Source organism: Gymnoscopelus microlampas (assembly GCF_963454915.1).
Source record: "Gymnoscopelus microlampas genome assembly, chromosome: 12".
NCBI classification, from domain to species: Eukaryota; Metazoa; Chordata; class Actinopteri; order Myctophiformes; family Myctophidae; genus Gymnoscopelus; species Gymnoscopelus microlampas.
Genome location: NC_139949.1, coordinates 31,575,961 through 31,590,343, shown reverse-complemented (window position 1 = coordinate 31,590,343; position 14,383 = coordinate 31,575,961). Strand labels below are relative to the sequence as shown.

Here is a 14,383-nt window from a genome sequence, read left to right as displayed (position 1 = left end):
CTTGTTGTGATTTGACACTTTAATAAAATTGAATTGAATTGAATTGAAATTGTTTTTGGCTATTGATTTTGTTAAAACAAAACATTTTCATAAACATGAATAATATCACACGAAATATGTAACATAAGTAGTTTTTCGCCGAACGGGCTGTGTGACGGCAGCCTAATGTATGTCTCAAACTTTATTTTTGCTACACTGCCTATCTTTGGGCATTCTACATAGGAGTAAGAGACACATTATTGCGCCGAATGATTGTTATATAGGCCTGGAAATTGGGCTAAATATTCTGGAAAAGTTTTGGAAATTCATTGCTAAAAATGTGTGGGGACCCTGAAAACTGGATATTGGGACATCACAAATTCTCACCCTGGTGGGCGTGGCAGCCATTTTTCAAAATGGCCACCAGCAGTTGATCAAATCTTCCTAGTTTTTGTCCTAGTAGGCTGAAATGTTGCTCAAGTATGTGAATATGAAGGTGTGTGGGTGTGCTCATGCTAATTGCCTAAAAGGGGGCGTTTCAATGGGAGTGGCCTAGTTAACAGCAATATTTTGGGAGAATTGTTCAAATGGTGATACAAGCGAGACATTTGGTACAAATCATCTTCGGAGATCCCACTTCGATTTAGGACACCGGGCCAGTCATAAATCAAAGATGGCAGCCATTTTTTTCAAGATGGCTGCCAAAATGTGACTGTTTTTGCATTTCTGCATAATTCTGACTATAATTATTTGAGGTAAATTACCAAATCACCAAAAAGCACTCCCATAGTATGTTTTGAACATTTTCAAATAGGAGTTACAATTTACGGTGAAGGTGCCAACTCAGCATATCGAGTAGCATGGCTTGAGTCCTGTGGTAGGTACTGGGAGCTGATGTTAGGTGTGAAGATGAAGAAAGAACAATGCTCTGTGGAGCTCAGGGAGGAGATAAGAAAGGCAGCCAGAGAGATGAAGAAAGTAGGGAGGAGTACAAAGAGATAAGGGGTAAGGCGGAGACAACAGTGGTGAGGGTTAAGGAAAAGAGTTTGAGAAGTTGTATGAAAGGTTGGACACCAAGGAGGGAGAAAAGGACCTGCACCGATTGTTTAGACAGGTACTGAGATGGGAAGGATGAGCAAGAGGTTAAGGTGATGAAGGATGGCTGGAAATGTTCTATTAACCAAAGACGGTGTGTTGAGAAAATGGAAGGAGTACTTTGAGGGAACGGATGGAGGACAGTGTCGGTGTTATTCTATGCATAGTGGCTCAAAGGAATAGACTATGTGACAACCAGGAATAGTTTGGTGACCACTGGAGAGACGGTTGACAGCCGGAATGTAGACAGCATCCGGGAGCAATATGGGTTAGCGCCCTAGCCTGTGTCTTCCGTGAGGAGGAAGCCCAACAAATCCATGGTGAGGCCTTTAAGGAGGGCTATTCAAGCAAGCTGCAAGTGGAGCCTGTAGTACCACCACGGCCCAAGAAACCATCACGCCAGAATTAAATGTTTAGAACAGGGGAGTCTGGTGCAACGCTCAGGTCCTGGACCTGGTGAGACGAAGGAGGAGCCCGGCCAGGAGGCCATCCACAGAGCCTAGTCCCTCCACATGCCATATCCTCCGCTCTCCCCCAGTCCTGGCAGAGTAGCCCCGGATAAGCGGCCTGAGAGGCCCTGTCTTGCCCTAAGAGGACTGACCGTGGGTAGCTACTGGGATGTAAGTCGGGCGCTTGACAAACCCCAGCCCGGGTCACCTCAGCGAGGGTGTATGTTGCGTACCCACCACCCATGTTGAGACCCGAAACACCGATCAACCCCAGGCTACAACACTGATATGTCCCAGGTGCATCCATGTGATGTTTTTCTGTATGCAGGAGTTATTTGTAACAGAAGGATACCAGTGAGAGGGAAGATGTATAGGACGGTAGGGGGACCAGCCATGAGGCTGTACGGCTTGGAAACGGTGGCACTGACGAAAGGCCAAATGCCAAAGCGGTGGTTTAAGGATGCGGTGAGAGACGACATGCGGGTGGCTGGAGTCACAGAGGAAGACACAGAACTAGATGGGAAAACATTTATACATGTTCAGAAGTCATGAGATTTTGTCGTTGAGTTTGACTGTGAGCACAGTTGTATGGCGTGTTTTTGAAATGTTTTAATTTAGATGGTTAGAAATGGTAACTCCTGTTTTAAAATGTTCAAAAACATACTATGGGAGTGCTATTTGGTGATTGACCTCAAATAATTAAAAGATATGCAGAAATGCAAAAACAGTGTTTGCGGCCATCTTGAAAAAAAATGGCTGCCATCTTTGATTTAGGAGTGGCCCGGTTTTCTAAATCGAAGCGTGATCTCCAAAGATTTGTACCAAATTTCCAACTTGTATCACTATTTGAACAATTCTCCCAAAATATTGCTGCTAACTAGGCCACTCCCATTGCAACGCCCCCTTTTAGGTAATTAGCATGAACACACCCACACACCTTCATACTCACATACATCACGCAACATGTTAGCTTACTAGGACAAAAATTAGGAGGATTTGATCAACCGCTGGTGGCCATTTTGAAAAATGGCTGCCACGCCCACCAGGGTGAGAATTTGTGATGTCCCAATATCCAGTTTTGTTCAACATACCGGTATATCTATCAACAGAGCCGACAAATGTGGTGCTTTCATCATAAAATGAACGATTGTTTTGGTACCCCATAGGCCACTCCCACTGCCACACCCCCTTTTTGGAAGATGGTATGAGCAGTTACTCAGCTGTTCATGACCAACCTTTCCACAACATTTTGTGAAAATCTGTACATCTATATCAAAGTTATGCAATTTCTTTGATCGGCCACTCCCATTGCCACACCCCCTTTTAACCAATTGACACGAACACGCACACACAGCTTCACAAACATATACTTGACCTTCATGCAACATTTCAGCTTCCTAAGGCAAAATCTGTAGCTGCTAGAGGGTGATTTAGGAAGGTTTGGTGGCCATTTTGAAAAATGCCTGCCACGCCCACAAGGGTGAGAATTTCTGATGTCCCAATATCCAGTTTTGTTTCTAATATATCAATCAACACTTCTGCCAAATTTGGCGCTTTAATCACAAAATTGAACGATTTTCGTGCTACGCCGCCAAGCTATACAGTATATAACTTGTTGGTACTTGCACAGGTGCAGTTTGATGTTATGTTGTTTGGCTATATGCTATGGTCTGGTGCGCCGTCTGTCCTAAAATAAACAAATACATAATATAGACATGATTGTGGTGTAGGCTATAGAAGAACTGTTTGATGAGTTGTGCATATTAAATATTTTGTTTATATTATATTACTTGGCCATATTGACTTGTCAACTTGTACAAATTTCTCATACAGTTCACAACTGGCATTATTGAAAATCATTTAGATATTTATGAGATTTTCAGAGGTTAGAGTGTTTTTTTTTAAAAACATTCTCAAAAGTTGCTCAAGACCTTCATACCTTAATGCTATGGAAGGTATCAGCCCTGGGGTGTGGGTGTGCATAGAAGACTTTATTGAGATTCTAGAAGAGCGTTTGTCTATTTGTCCGTCAGTGTGTGTACTACAAGGCTAATCTCGCAAACCACTGGACCGAACAGGACCACATTTCTTGCGCATGATGCCAGTATAGGCCAATAAAGAAAATCTAAATCTATTACATATTGTGAATATTTTTTTTTGTATGATTATATATTCTTAACCTTTTGTGAATTCATAATATTTGGGCATCATCAATTTGACATCATCAATATGACGTCATCATGACGACAGAGATCCTCAGGGAATCTAGCCTCGCGTGGCCAGACTATATCACTGCGTGGATATGAGTCTTGTGCTTCTATGAGGGCGGGATCAAAAGAATGGCTCGGCACGGCATTGGTTAGAGTAGACCTACAACCAACTACCAATTTCAATCTCCCATATTTGATTACTGGGCCCTGATTGGTCACCCCAGACTTCGGGAGCAGGAAATGGATTCACAACGGAGCGGTGCCAGACCCCAATCGCAGAGGGCAATTTTTCTTTTGTTGCACTGGCAGATTTGTCTGGTGCCAGGCTACAGGGGATCCAGCCACGCCATTAATAGACTCTCTGATTATCTCAATCAGTGGTGCACAAACTGGGATATCTCTTGAGTTGCAGAATTGGGTACAGCAACGTTAGAATGGTAATGCAATGTAATTAACATAATTTTAAGTTAAATGTTCACTTTCCCATGTATACCCATATGTGGAGATTGTTGATGTCATCAGTATATGCCCATATATGGGCATGCCCCCCCCCCCCCCTTTGTGCCTGAATATAAACATAGAGGATGAGAGTGTAAGACTAATTGAACAATGATGAAGCAATAGTTAAAGTAGAATGTTTATAAATTAGACCTACACCTGTTAAAAATTTAACAGCTTCTCAAAACCTTTTGGAACACATGCATAATGCAATACGGCCTGACAAGAAGAAAAACTCTATCAAATGATGCAGAAGATTGTTTTGATTAAGTCTGTCTAGGGAAAAAAGAGCAACCAATCATACAGTGGTACATAAAAGACAACAGACGGCGCACTGTAAAATCCTGAATTTGTACACTTTCAGAGTTAAATGAACACATTTACATTTACAGTGTAATAAACTGAACGATACCAGGATGACAACGCTAGATTACTCAGGAAATAAGTATTGCTCAGGCAGCAGGCAACAAGTGTGAAGCTTCATCAAAGATCTCCCACATTTTACTGCATTATTCACCATCCACCTACATAGAGATTAGTTCTAGTCTTTTATGTAGGTCATTAGATAATGGGATGACATTTACTGTTTATGAACAGGCCTCAATACATAATAAATGGTCTCCTACATTCAATACATATCTCCTAGCCAGTTGCCTTTAAGTCAATGAAAAACAATATATTTATTAGCATTTCTATCATTGAGGCATTAAGCCATCTTGCCTCTTGATGGTGGTGTTGGTGATGTCACCATGGTCCTCCTGTGAAGCACTGACTGTCATTAATTAGACTGTGGTACTGCTGTTCTCTCTGTGTTACCATGGTAACATTGTCTGCTGGAGATGCATCTAGTTTTCTTCTTTCTATAATCCAAGCAGTCATGTCCATCAAGACAACTCAAAGCAAGGGAGCATCAAACATACACTTAACTCAAAACGTATCTCGAACTGACCTGTGTGCATTTCTGGAAGTCATTTCTTTCACACATGCCTGAGGAGCTGATTTCTCAGAGATTAAAATCTATAACATGACCCCTTCAGACTGTATTTTGTAAGTTGGCTTAAAGAAGAGATCATGATTTCGTAATGATTTATTGTTGGACCACTGAGTCAAAAAACATAATCGTGAAAGATGTAAAGCCTAATCTATACTTAGTTACACACCGTCATGCACCAAAAATAGCTGATCTACAAGCTCACCTTGCAGCCCAACACGATGTGAGCTTGTAGATTGGCTATTTTCAGGGCACAAGACTGTGCAACAAAGTATTATAACGGTTTGGTTGGATTTTAAAGTTTGTGTGTGGCCCGGCAGGAAGAACCATGGTGGTGATGTGAATGAGTAATACTCACCCCTTCTTCAATATCCACTGTTAAGTGCCCTTGAGCAAACCAGTTAAACCCCAACTGCTCCAGTGGTTGTACTGGGCAGCTGCCAGGGGTGAATGTGTGTAACTGTATGAGTATGAGGCAGGCCCGGGTATTACTGTAACCTACCCAGGATTAATAAAGGTTAAAACTGGTTGAGGCTATGTACCTCCCTTTGCTTGACTATAGTGATCTGCTGCACATGCAGTATGGCTCTGCCAAATACTTGCACTGACTGGATACCGTGGACAACAGTGTTCTGAGGTTGATCACAGGCAGCAAAGCTCTCACTCATCATTGCACCCGCCAGACTCAGAGTTGGGTGGCCTTCATTGGCCTTGTTCAGACTCACTCATTGACATATTTGTTTATAAGTACATCCTTGATCTGTTTCCCTTTTACCTTTGAGGGAATATCTCACGCAAAACAAGTATGTATTGTTTGTATTCAAATGGCGCCCTCTTAAATTCGGTCTCTAAGGTTCATACTGAACTCGGCAAACATATCTTTTATGTTTGCTGCAGCCTGCCTCTGCAGTCTGGAACTTCCTGCAGACAGATCTGCAGCTAGATGAGCTTGATACCGATTAGGACTTTCACAAATGTAATAAAGGGTTTGGTGGCAAATCCAATTGGAATTTGTAATTGCTTCCTTAGCAAGATTCGGTTTCCTTTATTTATCTTTTAGGCATTTGATTCTGTGAGTTTCTATTGTATGTTTACTATTTGTGCTTTTAATGTTTGTTGCAACATTGTAATTGCTGCTATCTTGGCCAAGGCTTCCTCTTAAAAGAGATATTGTAATCTCAATGGGAACTGGAACAAAACAAAACAACAACAACAGCAACAACAGCTACAAAACATTTCAAGATCAACAGAAATATTGGCCAATGGAGATCAAATCAACATGGTACCTGTCCTGAACATCTTTTCCCACAAATTATGGATCTGGCAAAAAAAAACACCAGCTCAACACAAGCCCTCTGCCCCAGGCAGCAATGAACCCATTGCACTCAACAAAACAACATTGCACCCCCACTGGACAGTCTTCTAACAACATGTATTCTCCATTTGTGTACTAGAAAAGCATGCAGTATTCTACAAAGTGGCAGTACAGCATTCTCTTCATCTCATCAACATTTATCCTTTTTTGTACTAGTGTATGATGAGCTCAAACCTGGTCAAACTACTATGTACACACTTTGTTAGACTTTGTATCTTATTTTGCTTAAATTTTAAATAGTTTCAACCACAAACTTGAATTGCTATTTTAGTGAACATTTTCATTCAAAACATGTACTGTACAAGTACACACATACTATGTATATTCTGTACTTACATATGCACAGTACCACAACTTGTTTCAATAATGCCCTACTCTGAAACAAACTCAAGGAAGATCTACTTTCTAATGTGTAGACCCAATCAAGCTTAAATCATATATAAACATAGCTACATATATATTATTTTACATTATTAAATCATCACAGGTCTCTGCCTGCTGCTACAGAGAAAAAAAGATGCAATCCTTGCTGCCTACATTATAATTACCTAAGGCAGTGTGTGAGCAAATATGTGGGTCACAATTCTAGGGCACGAGTGGAAAGGGCAAGACAGCTCTCTCTCTCTCTCTCTCTCTCTCTCTCTCTCTCTCTCTCTCTCTCTCTCTCCTTACGCATACGCTCAGAGAATGGGTTACATCTTTAATTGAATCCTTGGATAGAGAAAGATCCTGATACTGTTACAATGCCCTGAAGAGACATTTTGGGCTGGAAAACATCATTGTATCATCTTTATCAACTATTCAAATACCTATAAGTACCAGCACACTACAACCCATAGTATAGCTACTCTACCACAAAGTAAGTTCATAATAAACCAGTTCATAATGGTAGAAGGGGGAAAAAAACACTTGAGTTGAGTTTACAGAAGTTAAATTGAGCCCTCAGGCGGGATTCACTGTTTTCTCTGAGGTTTCTGAACATAAATGAATAGCTCCCACTCCCATAGCCTGAACAAATATAAAGCAAAGACTGTATTAGTCTATAATGAATCATCACATGTCACACACAGAAAATGGAAACGTTGGTGCACATGCCTCAGTATTCAAGTTAATATTATGCTATTATATGCTCCTAATCAGGATACAAGCTCATCATGATTTTAACTGTTTAGTATTGCAGAGACGGGGGTGAAATCAGTGTGCACACAGTTACCTGTTCATTAACACAGATCACAGATCACAGATTGGAGTCTTTCTTTTACTATGTTAACATGGGACTACTATAACTATGGGAATTCTTTTTGGGATGAATTGTCCTTTTTATTTCAGCTGTGACTCACTTTACTGTCTAGTTTGCTGCAATACTTTGTGTTTTAATGTACAGTATAAACAAAGTAATAGATGTTCAGCCAACACCCTGAACAAAATAACTTACATGTAGGTCATTCATACAGGGGCTGGGTTCACACAGATTGTGAAACCAAATGTTCCTCCTCTGAGTCTGAGTTAGCCAGCAGCCACACCCAATCCTTGACAGTGACCTTTTGTCTTGGGATACACAGATAAAGCCTGAACCGTGAGGATTATGAATCAGATGTATGTATAGATAGGGCTTGGAAAAAAATGCAAAAATAGAGAGAAGACATGTTGAATTATTTTCACCTGACACTTAAACAGAGTGGGTAGCACTGAAAACCACTCACAAGATGCTTACCATTACAACTAAACAAGACAATAATAAGCATCACTTATAACAACATCCCTGGAAATGTTTCATATATGTATGTTCTGTACTATACACAGTACTTCTCTAGAATTGTCCTTTCCTTTTAATGCCATGAATGAGAAATCTAAGTGACACGTTAACACACTCAACGTGAATAATCCCAGTTAGAACTAGAAGAAGGAACTTTCACAAAGGCAATTAAACATCTTAATCATTCCCCATTACATCCATGAATGACGCTAGTGACTACAAAGGGGGAGTGCTGTTCACTGGGAGATGGGCGACATCAGCAGCAAGGCCAGTGACGTCTGTACAGGCAGTTATATTATATAACCAGAGCTGAACATTTTGTCTGTCACAGTTAGAAGGTTAAAGAGGGTGACATGAATACCAGACATGCTCCCAAGAGTCATGTGCAACATAGTTCCACTGGGCAAAGAAGTCATCATCAAGTACAAGGAATGTGTAGCATGGGGGCAAAAGTATACAGTGCTACAGTATAGAACAGATCTGTGAGCTATTAACGCTGCAAAGTTTGAACAATGACGACAGGCATGTCTGTCGTGTTGTACGATTCGATTTTCTCATGTCTCACTGCACATTTGGCCATCACGCAAGAGACCTTACAAAAAGCTCCTCCTACGATTTCCTCCCAACAATTACAGGCATGGAAGCATCGAAAACTAGAAGTTCCATTATGGCAGGCCGGAAACAAACATTTTGGTAACATAAGTGTTGATGGATCTCCTTACCAACCAACAGGTTCTGCAGTGCTGCAGTAGAGCCACTGCTAGGGTCAAATCAATTACAGAAATAGCTAAAAGCTCAAGAGAGGAATACATGTACAGTAAGTGCTGCTATTGGATGGACAGGAAATACTTCTCTATTGTCTATGATGTCATTCATTTTACTCAGAAGGTATCTCTAGATACCAAGAATAATTTCTGCTATACGACACTGTTGCTTGCCAAAAATAACTGATTTTCAACTACAATCTGTCTCTCTCAACTAATAATTATTCTGTGTGTGTGTTTTACTGCTGCTGTCTCAGTCAGGTGTCTTGAAAGAGATCCATGATGGGAAAAAAAAGAAAAAGCTTAAATAAATGAAATTAAACAGATTTCTTTACAGGTTAATTGACAGAAGACTTTGAATATAGGATTAGGTATATCATCATTGACAATTCAAACTTATACAACATACAGTATTGTAATTATCACAAATCTATAATTATCACCGCATTCACCAGCCAAAATGATATCACAATTCCTAAGGAGGGTCCAGCTCTCTGGTCTGTCAGTGATGTACATTCAAAGTTATTCGAATTAGGATTAGGATGAATAGAATAAGTTATTTTACATCTCATCTTGGGATGCACAGGTCTGACAGCAAAATCTGGAGTGACAATTTAACTCTGAGTGTAAATGGATAAGTTTTACTCATAGTTCAACTACCACTGCAAATTTTACTGTGTGCTTAAATTTCACTGAATTTTCATGTGTGAAAGGGATGAATCAACACAAGTTGAACATACAACATTCATTCAATGCAGAGCGCTGCTCTATTCTCTTAAAGGGACAGAGGACAGAACATATCCCTTTGAAACTGCACAGGACTACACCATTTGTGCATGCACAGTCACACTAAGCAGCTCTGGCAATATTCAGACTAGCGTTCAGTTTAAGCTTGCAGGACATGGCCTAGTAACCTACTTTCCTTACAACACACTCTGTAAGATCAGAGACTAGGCTATGTGTCATCAGTTACCTAACCCAGCATATTTTAAGCAAAAAAGTAGCAAAAAAAACTTTAAATCCTAAAAGAGAGAACAGACACCAGTCAATAAGCGGGAGGGTGATTAGAAAACAACTATTTGCTTTTATAACCAATGGGCATAAGGGCATTAACCAACACTGATCACTGGTTCCACACTCTACTGACAGTGGGAACAAATAGGTGCAAAAGAGTGAATGACAGGCATGGGCTATAAGGCAGAAACAGACCCAAATGGATGACATAACAGGCACATGGCAAACACCCCAGTTCACATAATGGGATGTAAATCTTGTCACACTTAATTGTCTACAGTTTGTCTATAGACAAGCATGCCTAGCCATGGACCTCATAAATGAATGATGTGGAAAAGCAGACAAATAGCCTATGGTTCAGCCATAAACATGAATAAAAAATAGAAAAACGCAAGAATCATTCATATAATGCTAGAATGATTCATGCATAACCCAATATTTCCAGGCTTAAAACAGCTTTCTCATCCAGTGCCCCTCACTGCCTCTTACGCCTCATTGACACAATACTAAACGTAATAGGCCTATTAATAGGCCGACTATATATAGTTGCCGGTACAGTGTGTGTGTGTGTGTGTGTGTGTGTGTGTGTGTGTGTGTGTGTGTGTGTGTGTGTGTGTGTGTGTGTGTGTGTGTGTGTATATGTATATATATATATATATATATATATATATATATATATATATATATATATATATATATATATATATATATATATATATATATATATACATATATATATATACATGTATATATATATATACATGTAATATATATATTACACCCTAGTATATATAATATATATATATATAATATATTTACATACTTATGTATGTATAGGTTTATCACGTACACGCAATAGGTTTTCGTTCAATCGTGTAGAATGTTAAATGGTTTAATTAATGTCACACATTGAACATGAAACTATAAACACTTGAAGAATAATGCCATCTTTACAGTGATGCCTTGAATTGCATCACCTTGATACATGAATTGATTGGCCACCAACAGTGACAGCGCTGTGACACAGATCACTGTCAATCTAACTGCCAACAGGACATTTTCCTCGAAACATTCCACCTTCAAATGAACACACACACGCTAATCTAAGGTTATTACGCCGGTACACCGGCTGGCGTTTCACTTTTAAACTATGAGTATAGAGGCATGATATCAAACATTTCACAAGTTATTTATCACCATGATTCATCATTCATTGCTACAGCATAGACTACGAATGCCGTTTTTTTGAGCAACACACCTGTTGCAACACTTAAACTCTATGCTTAAACTACTGCAAACGAACTTACCTTATTCAAAGCACGAATTCAGTGGGTAGACAATATTTCCATGGAATAACACCCTTTATAACTTCCAGAGTTGAACTCCACTGCCGTGCAAACTATAGCAGCCGACGAAACGTGGTTTGTGTGATGACCATTTTCCAAGCCGCACACCTCACTCTTTAAAGCATAATTAGTTGAAAGTGAGTTGAAAGCAGTAGACTACCATACCATGTTGTGTCGTAACTTGGGTAGGTAGTACAGTAGGTAGTGTTATGACAGGACCCCTGAATGAGCTGAGAGCGAGCGCCCCGCCCACTGGACCTGTAATAAGTTTGCATTGTCAGTCGTGTTGACATTTTTAGTTTACAGTAGCCCAGTGGTTCTCGAACTTTAAAATTTCAAGGAATCCCCTTAACTCTTGAGGGGTCCATTTGGTTCCATTTGTATACTGTCAGAGTTACAGACTTGTAAATTTAGACCTCCCCCAAGGAACCCTGAGAGTCCCTGGACCCCACTTTGAGAACCACTGCAGTAGCCTAATAATAGCACAATAGGCCTACATTTTATTTTATTTTTTTCTTTATGTTTTGTTTTTCCAAGTGTATGTTTTTAAATGTATGTATGTATTGTTTTTATATGTGGACCACAGGAAGAAGCTGTGCTTGATAAGGCACAGCTAATGGGGATCCAACAAATAAACAAATAAACAAATAAACATTAAAGGCAATATAATCACAACTTTTTTCTGGTCACGACTTTTTTCTGTTCTGGCCCCACAGTGGTGGAATGAACTCCCCACTGATGTCAGGACAGCAGAGTCACTCCTAATCTTTCGCCGCAGGCTGAAAACCCACCTCTTCAGGAAACACTACCCTTCCTCTTCGATTTGCCTACTTGTTGTTAACTAGTTGTACAAACTCTTGCTTTATTGTTGTATTGTTTTATTGGATCTTGTTTAGTCGATACACTTATTTGTTTTAGCTCTTGCTCATTTGATTTAGCTATTTGTCTCATCTGTTTAAGAAAGTAGGTAGCTGATATTGCACTTTTACCATAGCGCTATACTCTTGGTTGCTTGTTTTAACAGTTTCCCTACCAATGTTGAATGCACTTATTGTAAGTCGCTTTGGATAAAAGTGTCTGCTAAATGACTGTAATGTAATGTAATGTAATGTCAACCCTTGAGAGTGAGGAGCCTCACCGGGAGGATGTAGACTAATGCCTGCGGAGGAGGTGAGGAACACACTCTCTCAGTTCTGCACATTGCCCTGATCAACCTGTAGGAGTTGCTAGTGCAGCAGCAGCAGTGATGGCCCCCCCACCAGGCATCCCATCCATGAACACGGCTAATTGTGTTAATTGAAGCGCCCAGCCAAGCTGGATGCACCGCAGAAGATTCGAACCAGCCTCCGCATGCTGTACTTGCTTAGTGAGCCATGGATCATCCGTTCCTCCAGATGGAGATGAGTTCATATGTCTGTGCTTGCCCCTCTAATGCTAGCACAACATTAACACCATCTGAACTTGGACAAGGTAGACATCTGTAGGTCCATTTCCATTGTACTGGGGTAGCTTAGCACCTCATCTAGATGGCATGCCTCCATCAATGCTTGGTGGTGGGGGAGGGTGGTTGCTCGAAGCTCCTGGAGATGTCAGCAGAGGTGGTATAACGCCAATTATGCTTGATGTTGGGGGCCTGTCAGTGGGCCTTGGCATTGTCAGTGGTTGTGGCATACTGCTGGGCATGCAGGGTGGAGGTAAGTGGCCGCTCTCTGTAGCTCCTGGTCTTGTCAGTGGATACTCTTTTAGTAGCTTGCTGGAGTTGCCGCTGCTGGAAAACAAGCGGATTGGCAGCATGTGGGTCAATGCAGCGTTAGTACCCTCTCTCAGCGCCCTCGGGCCAGCGAGAGAGGTTGGTGTCTTGATAATGCATGCCTAACTATGTAAATCTCAAATCATGATCATCTTATAGACAAATTAAAGATTATAGAATTGTTCCATAATAGTTTTTTAATAGCTCGAGCCAGTTACACAAGACATTAAGCAAGACATTAAGCAAGCTGATCTGACCCATCGGGTTGACATTTGAATAAATGTCAAGTTAGCCAAAAGGTCAAATCATACACATAAAGTCTATACCTGTTTACATGTTTAGACAATTACATTTGTATGTCCATTAGTGTGTGTGTGTGTGTGTGTGTGTGTGTGTGTGTGTGTGTGTGTGTGTGTGTGTGTGTGTGTGTGTGTGTGTGTGTGTGTGTGTGTGTGTGTGTGCGCGCGCGCGTGCGTGCGTGTGTGTGTGTGTGTGTGTGTGTGAGAGAGACAGAGAGAGGTGAACCATAACTCAAAAAACAACTAACAGTTAATGTGCCAGGCCATGAAGGTTACATCAATGATGCACTTCCTTATTAATACTCATCTCACTAGTGATAGTGCTTCTACAGCACTGAGCATTATTTGAGAAGGATTCATGGGACAATGAAATATGGGAAATAAATTGTATTACGTGGCCAATCCCATTCACCTTTCCATGACTCATCCATAAGGCTGACTCATAGAAGGGGGGAGACTCATAGGAGGGGGAGACATGCACGCACGCACACACACACAAACACGTTGCCATGATGTTACCTTTAAAATGCTTCAGATATCTCTAGATCTAAAATCACTTTTAGGGCATAAAAGTAAATATATAATGAAAATATAATTTTCCATCTTCATGTAAAAGTGAATCTGTCACTCTAATAGGACAGTTATGCAACCCAAATGCAACCACATGGTTGTCAGTGTCCTGCTGAGATGAGTCTGTTTCAGGCATGGTGGCTTATCAGTTTACCACAATACCACATGTTGCCCCTTCAATTTCCACACACTGTAATCACAGTAACGCATTGCCAATCGTAAGTAGTATACTGTGTTCCAGATGCTCCAGTCACCATGTTACTGTTGATATTTTAACATTGCACATA

At 40.6% G+C, this 14,383-nt stretch overlaps 1 protein-coding gene across 3 annotated transcripts in view; it reads right to left on the bottom strand.

The window, feature by feature from the left end:
• npas2 (neuronal PAS domain protein 2) overlaps nt 1-11,821 on the bottom strand; it is a 49,873-nt gene extending 38,052 nt beyond the window's left edge. For all 3 annotated transcript variants that reach the window (XM_084073666.1, XM_084073669.1, XM_084073668.1), the window contains exon 1: nt 11,439-11,821. The gene's annotated coding sequence lies outside the window, so the exon portion shown is untranslated. The remainder of the gene's footprint in view (nt 1-11,438) is intronic.
• Nucleotides 11,822-14,383: the final 2,562 nt, after the last annotated feature.